We start from the raw sequence: 7,805 nt of genomic DNA on the forward strand, positions 1-7,805 counted from the left end.
GATGTGTTTCTCTTTTCTCTCTCTCTCTCTCTCTCTCTCTCTCTCTCTCTCTCTCTCTCATAGAGCATGGTCAAACTACACTTTCTTTAGTCCTGCATTTTTTTGTTAAGTCTTTAGCTATCATTTTATCAGGAAAATTCAATGAATTCTTTCAAATTCCTTTTGTTAGGTAGTCAAATATCAGCAATCTTGAAGGTTACTGAAAATAGATACCTGCCTTACAATAAACATCTTGCAAAACCAGGAACTGAAACTGTAGGACTTTTATTACTAGTCAAAGAATGTGATTTGAGTCCTATCTCTGACCCTGGGTGTAAACAAGATATTCTAAAGTGCCCTAAAGTTCTTAAAGTTATTGTCTAGCATGAAACTTTCTGATAAGGCACAAAGACATATATGCTGGACCGCTTTAGTTGTCAACCTGACCCACCTGGGTCAAGGGAGGCTCAATTGGGGAATTACTTCCAGTAGACTGGCCTATGGCCATGTCTGTTGGGTATTGTCTTGATTATCGTGTATGTGTGAGGGCCCTCCCCACTGGGGATGGTGCCACCTCAGGAAGATTGCTCTGTACTGTGTAAGAAAGCAGGCTGAGCATGGGCCAGTGGACCAAGCCAGTCAGTAGCACTCCTCCATGGCCTGTTGCCTCAGCTCCTGCCTCCAGGTTCCTGCCCTGAGTTCCTTCCTTGGGCTCCCTCAATGATGAACTGGGACCAAGGAGCCAGATAATCCCTTCCTTCCCCAAGGTGGTAGCAATCACAATGTTTTATCACAGTAATGGAGAAACAAACTAGAACAGCACACTGTTGTCCTCTCCTTAAGAGTTAATCCAAAGGAATCTGTTGATCGTCTGGATAGAAACAAGTCCCTCAAGAAAGATAATTTCTCCAGAAAGTTTGAGAAATAGTAAAAATCTTTCCTAAATTTGTAGACTTCTACAATGGTCTCCCTAGGCACTATCCACTCTAGCAGGGTCAAAGTGTTTCCATTACAGTAATCCCCGTATCCATTGTCCCTTCTCAGAGTGAAAGTGTTTCCTCTGCAATGATGCCTTTGTCCACTGTCATTTCTCACATGTGATTGGGCCTCATGTTACTTCTTTACAAACTTTGCCTCTACCTTTCTTCTATGCCTCGCTCTGTGTCTCATGTGGATTCATTTGACATATGCTTTCTTAGATTTTGAAGCTTGTGTTGTCCATTGAAAGGAAACACTGTGAAATATACAAACATATATAGAACATAAGATTTGGACTGTGTAGCATATTTATTTAGAGACACATTAAATTTAAACAGCAGTGTGCCAGTTACAGCAGTATAGGACAATAGTCTCTTTACAAAACAAGGAATAATAATGTCACTGGAAGTAAATGAAGATAACTTTGCTGTATTTCATTTTTTGCTTTGATAATTTATACTATGTGGTGCTATAATCGTAGAAAAGTTATTTTGTGCTAAGATTCTATTTTATCTTTTAATTAAGTAATAAATTTGGAACTAGCCATTTAATATAGTATCAGAATAGCAGACCTGGTTTATAAAAGACCTAGATAGAAACCAAAAATTATCCTCCTTGGGTTACATAAATAATTCATTTTAAGTATTCAAAAACAAAAGCAGAGAAAGTTGCTGGCTAGTATTTTGTACTAATTATCAGGACTGCTGGTTGAAAGTCTTTCTAAAATGTACACCACCATAACTACATCTTTTTGTGGTATCTGGCAAAGCAAACAGATAATTGCAAAGAAATAAAAGAGAGAATGATAGAAAAGGAACTGGAGGGGCAGTATATGAACTAGAACAATTGGAAAGATATGCAAATTTAGCTGAAGGGAAGGCAAGGAGCAGTAATAAAGCTAGAGAAAATTCTGAGATATTGCTAGTATAGAAACAAAGAAAGAAATGAGAAATGCCAGAGGATGAAAGAAAATATGCTAATCATTCCATAGACATACAAGATTAAAATTCAATGTATATATCTTAAACATTAGAAGATGGAATCTAAAATAACACATAAAATGGTGGAGCTATAAGCTTATACAAATATTTACCAATGTATTTAGAATAAGAATTGGGTCTGGAAAAAATATTTGTCATTAAATACTTTAAGAAAGTGTCTTAAGTCATTAAAATTTTCAAATATTAATTCTAATGAATTTTAATATTTCATATTTTTATCACTGAAAGTTTTGTTCTAAATGATCACATGAAAACCAAGGTTGAAAAGTTTCCTTTTCAAAGAATTCATGTGATTTACTAGTAATGACTTTTTCAGTGTCAATTCTGCTGACTATGTCTCAGAAATAATTTGTCTTGACAAAGAATATGTATTAGCTCCTACAGGAAATAAAAATCACATGTTATTTCTATTACCTTTAGAAATATCTGTAGCAGCAGGTATAAAATACAGAAAATAATTACTGTTCCTCCTCTTTTTTCTTCTCTTTCTCTTCCTTCTCCTCTTCATCTCTTCCTCCTCTTTCTCTTTCTTCTCTTCCTCTTCCTCCTCCTCCTCTTCTTCCTCCTCTCTCTCTCTCCTTTCTCTCTCTAGTATATGTTTGTGTATCTGTTGTGTGCAAATGCATGTGCTTGTGGAGATCAGAGTTGGACATCTTCCCAGCCCTGTTATTTCTCCATAATCTTCATTTTGGCTTGATAGACTTCACATTTATCTAAATATCCTAAAGCACCTCATAGCAAAACAGTACACTCTTTATCTGAGATATTTGAGAAACTGTATAAGCATTGAATTGATCCTATTTAATGACAAATTTTTCATGGCACACACCAAAAATAATGACCAGTTAATAGAAAGAAAAGCTTCTTGAATCTGCCAAGGAATCACGGTCATTCAGAACATCAATCTATCTGTACAAATGCTATATTTTATTTGTGTGGCACTTGTAAAAAAATCATTTTATACTCCTTTTAACCACTCAAAAAATGTAGTGCTTCTCTGTGAAATCACAATAAATACAAATGAAAGTTAGTTGGATTGTGACATTTCATGGCATTTCTTACCAGGAAGAGAGCTGAGGTTTGATGAATCAACATTCACTTTTGATGGTATTGGGGTTATCATTGATGTCAGAATACAGAATTATACATTATTTTATGTGTTGTATATGTAAAAATGTTCAAAATATGAAAACGTTTTAATATTTTATAATTTTATGTAACCAATTGAATTATGTTCCTTATTTCAACTGATTAATATTTCCCCATACAAAAAAACTTAATCAAAACTCATTTCAAAACTCATCTCCTGTCGTATATCTATATAACTGTAAAAGACAAAGAGAAAGAAGTAGTGGATTAAGATTTGAAGAATAAATATTTATTCTTTGACATCACAATTTTTGTCTGCAGTGATCATTACTTTTTTCAGTTGTGAGTCTGTAATTGGAAAGTAAGTTGACTGAGGGAAAAATTGGTTGAATAGGAAGGCTGGCTTTGAAGATATTTGGTCAAATTTGATGTAAAACATGGTGCAAGAGACTGAGTTTCATGACTACTTACTTAGAGAGTAAATTATTGCATGAGACTATCCTTGTCAAAGACCAGTTTTACTAACTACTCAATATGATACTATCCTTGTCAAAGACCAGTTTTACTAACTACTCAATATGATACTAAATACACAGTCATGGTGACCCTGTTTAAACAATAAAAATCAAATGTCTTTGTAATGTTTTCCAAACTATTTCCTGAGAATATATACAAAAATTTGGACTGTTTCTGTTAGGTTTCTGATAATCAATACATGTACAGAATGTATTTTAATATTATTTTATTCTCAAGAACTTCTTGCAATGTATTATCTTATTAAACACAATCTCCCATCTTTTCTAAGATATGCCTCGATTACTGATCCCCCATTTCACATCCTCTATTTTAAGCCTATTGACCCTAATTTGTGGTCCCCAAATTATTTTGGGTGTGAGTTTATCTCCTTGGGTATGTTCAGCCTACATAACTCACACTCCTAAAATAATCTGATTCTCCATCTCACAGCAGATATCAATTGCTAGTAGTTCTTCAGCTAGGGCTGGAACTTCATGTCCATTTCCCCTATTAATGCTGAGATTTGTAAAAACCAATTATGACTAGTAATAGATACATACAGATTAGAGATGCATGCACCAACATCTCAGTGTTAGTAGCAAAAACAATGAGTCTTTCTGCAAGGAACAATATATTCTAAAATGAAATAGAGATCTTTTTTAAAGGTTAAAAACTCATTCAATTTTATATCTTACAGGGCTTATACTGAGTTCAATATTGTATAACTGTGTTAATTCAACTATGACCCTAGAAACTTACAGCCACTTGTGAAAGAGAAAAAGAAAGTATTTTAAAGTCAAATCATAGCTTTGAACTTAACCCATTGAGAAGGACACACACACACACACACACACACACACACACAAACACGCACGCATGCGCACACACACAAGGATGAATACTTTTTGAATATCAGTGTCATATTAAAAACTTCTGGTTCTTAATACACTTTAGTGTGTTCTCTGCATACATATTTTGTCTATGAACATATAGAGCAAAAGATTCCCAGGTTGAAAGTCAGCATTTACAGTTTTACTCAGGCAGATTTTTCCCCCTTGTTCTCACTTAACAAGCCATCTGTGTACTCTCGTAATTATACAAGTAGCATTGGCTTATTTTATATTTTGATTGCTCATGGTTTTGAAACATACTTAAAGTAAAAGTGAAGAACATAAAAGTGAAACTGATTAAAAACAGATTTTAGAAACAACTAATTCAAATATAGAATTTGAGGCATTGAATAACAGTGAGTAAAATAAATTGAAATTCATATTTCAAGAGTTTAACAAATAATTAAATTACACAAAGAAGAGTAATTTTGTATAAATATATAATTATACTAGTAATGAAGCTGCTTTTTAAGCTTTTAATAAGAATATCAGACTTGCAAAGAGTGACGTGTGACAAGTGTCACTGAAAAGGCACATGTGTTAAACTTTCATTGTCATCCTCTTTATGCTAAAGTATCAAATCATCCATGGTCGAAAGCACATTAAACAGTAAGTTTTCTGCATCCCAAGTCTCTTCCACTATCCAGTTCCCTGGTAACCAAAGGTTCATACTTGCCAAAAACACTTGGGGATTGATAGTGTTCTCATATTTATTACCTGGCTTATAGCGTGAGAATTCTTGCAGTAGTGAAGGCAGTATGTAAGTTTGTTACCTCTCTCACCTTGATTAGGATGTTGAAACCAAAATAATTTCACAGATAAAAATAAACTACAGGAATTTGTGAATCTCCTTGATACTCTCTGACATTCTCTTTCTCTGTTGTTTTTGCTTCCATCTCTTCCTTCCCCTCCTTCTCCCTCGCATTCTTACACTTTTTTTTTTTTCTGAAACAGGGTCTCAGTTAAACAAATGCTAACCCTCACTACATAATCCATGATAACCTGGCAAAAAAAAAATTATTCCTTTTCATTTGTCTTAGGTTGTTTCTTCATAGCTGTGATAAAACACTCTGACCACTACCAACTTGGGGAGGAAAGGGTTTATTTATCTTACATCTCCCAGGTCACAGTTCATCAGGGAGCCCAAGGTAGAAACTCAGGGTAGGAACGTGGAGGCAGGAGCTGGATCACAGGCCATGGAGGAACATTGCTTACTGGCTTGCTCCCCTGGCTCTTGCTCAGCCTTCCTTCTTATGCAACACAGGCCCACCTGCCCAGGGGTGGCACCACTCACAGTGGGCTGGGCCCTCCCACATCACTCATCAAGAAGATGCCCTTCAGACATGGCCACAGGCCAGTCCAATAGAGACGATTCCCCAACTGAGGCTCCCTCAACCCAGGTGTGTCAAGATGACACTAAAGATATCCAGCACATCATTCTTATGAATACTGGAACTACAGGCATGAAACACTATGGCCCATTTATACAAAAAATAGACATTTTGATTTTCTGCGTGTATGTGCTCTCATAGAGGTCAGAAGACAACTTGCAGGAGTTAGTCTTGCTCTGGCATCACATATTCTTCAGTGATTCAACTCAGGTAGCCAGCCCTTTTCTGCCCAGTCATCTCAATAACCCATGCCCCATTTATAATACTGAATATTGGCAATATTATATACTTGCAGGAGACAGGGATCATGGTCTGAAAAGTATATTGGAGAGTGATTTGAAAGCATATGTTGTATTAGATAAGAAATAGACACAAAGTATTCGGGAACCCTATGTATTTATGACATTTTCGATCTCTCTTTGTAATGGTGATGAAGAACTAGGAATACTATGCATCAGAGTGGGCATTGAAAGTGAAAGAATAACGATCTGAAAAGTGATATAAGTATCTTATGTTTATGAATAGAAAATCCTATTTTCTGGTACTTAATCTAAGGAAGTAACAAGTTGTGTTCAAACAAACATTTGCAGACATGTGTATTCCAACTCCATCCTATCCATAGCTATAAAAAAATACTCTGAAAGTTGCCCTAGTGCTGTATTGGTGAAAAAAATGGTGGGTGTGTCTGACATTGGAATTTCTCTAAAAATACAAAGAAATGAACTATTGACAATGCAAAAATGAAGATTAAGGAAGGTTTACTGATGAGAGTTGAGGGATGAATTAGTTTTCTCTCTACCCCTTGTTCTGTTATATTCCATGAGCCTTAGTTGTAGGGGTTCAAATGTAGATGTGTCACCTAGTACCTGGCATCTCTCAGACATATGCTCTCTGTGTCTGACCAGATGTGTAATTCTGCAGTAGCCTCCATCTGTTGCATAAAGAAGCTTCTTTGATTGGGAGTGTATGGTATGCTTGTCTGTAACTAGAAGGATTGATATTTAGCATATAGTAAGAATTTTCATTTGTCTATAGACATGAAAGAAATTGGGTTTTCTATAGGATCTATGCTGTCCCTTGCTATGTGTATTTATTTACAGTGCCACCCATGAATTCCCTCCCATTGGGAGGTCTTTAAGTCCAATTAGATAGATGTTGATTGCCCCCCAGATAAAAGTGCCACTACTGTACCTATAGAAGAGTTTGCCATGCCAGTCATTATGGTTATTAAGTTTTGGGTCTAAGTTTGAACATTGATTGCTTTCATCCATTGACAGTTTGAATATCATCATCTAGCATCATTATAGTCAAATGTCAGTTAGAAAGCTTCCAGGTCTGTTCCTGCTCCACTGCTTCAAGTCCTGTATCTGAAGTATGTCCTGTCTTTAGCATTAGGGTCTTATCTACTAGTTCTGGGAGATAACCAAGAGGTTTGGCAATAGTCTGTCTTATTTGGGGAGTATCCTAGACCACATTCACTAATCACTCCAAGTGAGGTCTCTTCTGTCTGGCACTGTGTTCCTTGCCAAGTAGCTCCCAAGTATACATATGCACTAATGTTCAGACACTGTTTTCAAATTTCTCATGGGATTTTGAGGGCATCATTTTTCCCTCCAGGTTTCCTAGCCCCCTCAAGATTCATTCATCTCTACTCTTTTTTTTCCCATCTGGACTCCCGCCTCTATCCCTAGTCACAGCACCTTCATTTTCCCCATCTGCTCCCCAATACCAGCTGCCTCCCACCATCCTGCTTCTCCTGACTTCCCTCCATCCCCCACTATGGTCCCTTTCATGTCCCTTCCTCCTCTCTTCCCTGCTGAATATTCCCACATTCCCTACCTCCCACCTGGTAACATCTGTTTCCTACCATCCTCCTTTCAGTCCTCTCCATTTACCTGGCTCCTGGTCTTATATCAGAGTTTGTATACTTACATAAAAGGAATTGGTGCTACAAAATGCAG

Source organism: Nannospalax galili, unplaced genomic scaffold, assembly GCF_000622305.1.
Source record: "Nannospalax galili isolate Female #2095 unplaced genomic scaffold, S.galili_v1.0 scaffold303, whole genome shotgun sequence".
Classification (NCBI taxonomy): Eukaryota; Metazoa; Chordata; class Mammalia; order Rodentia; family Spalacidae; genus Nannospalax; species Nannospalax galili.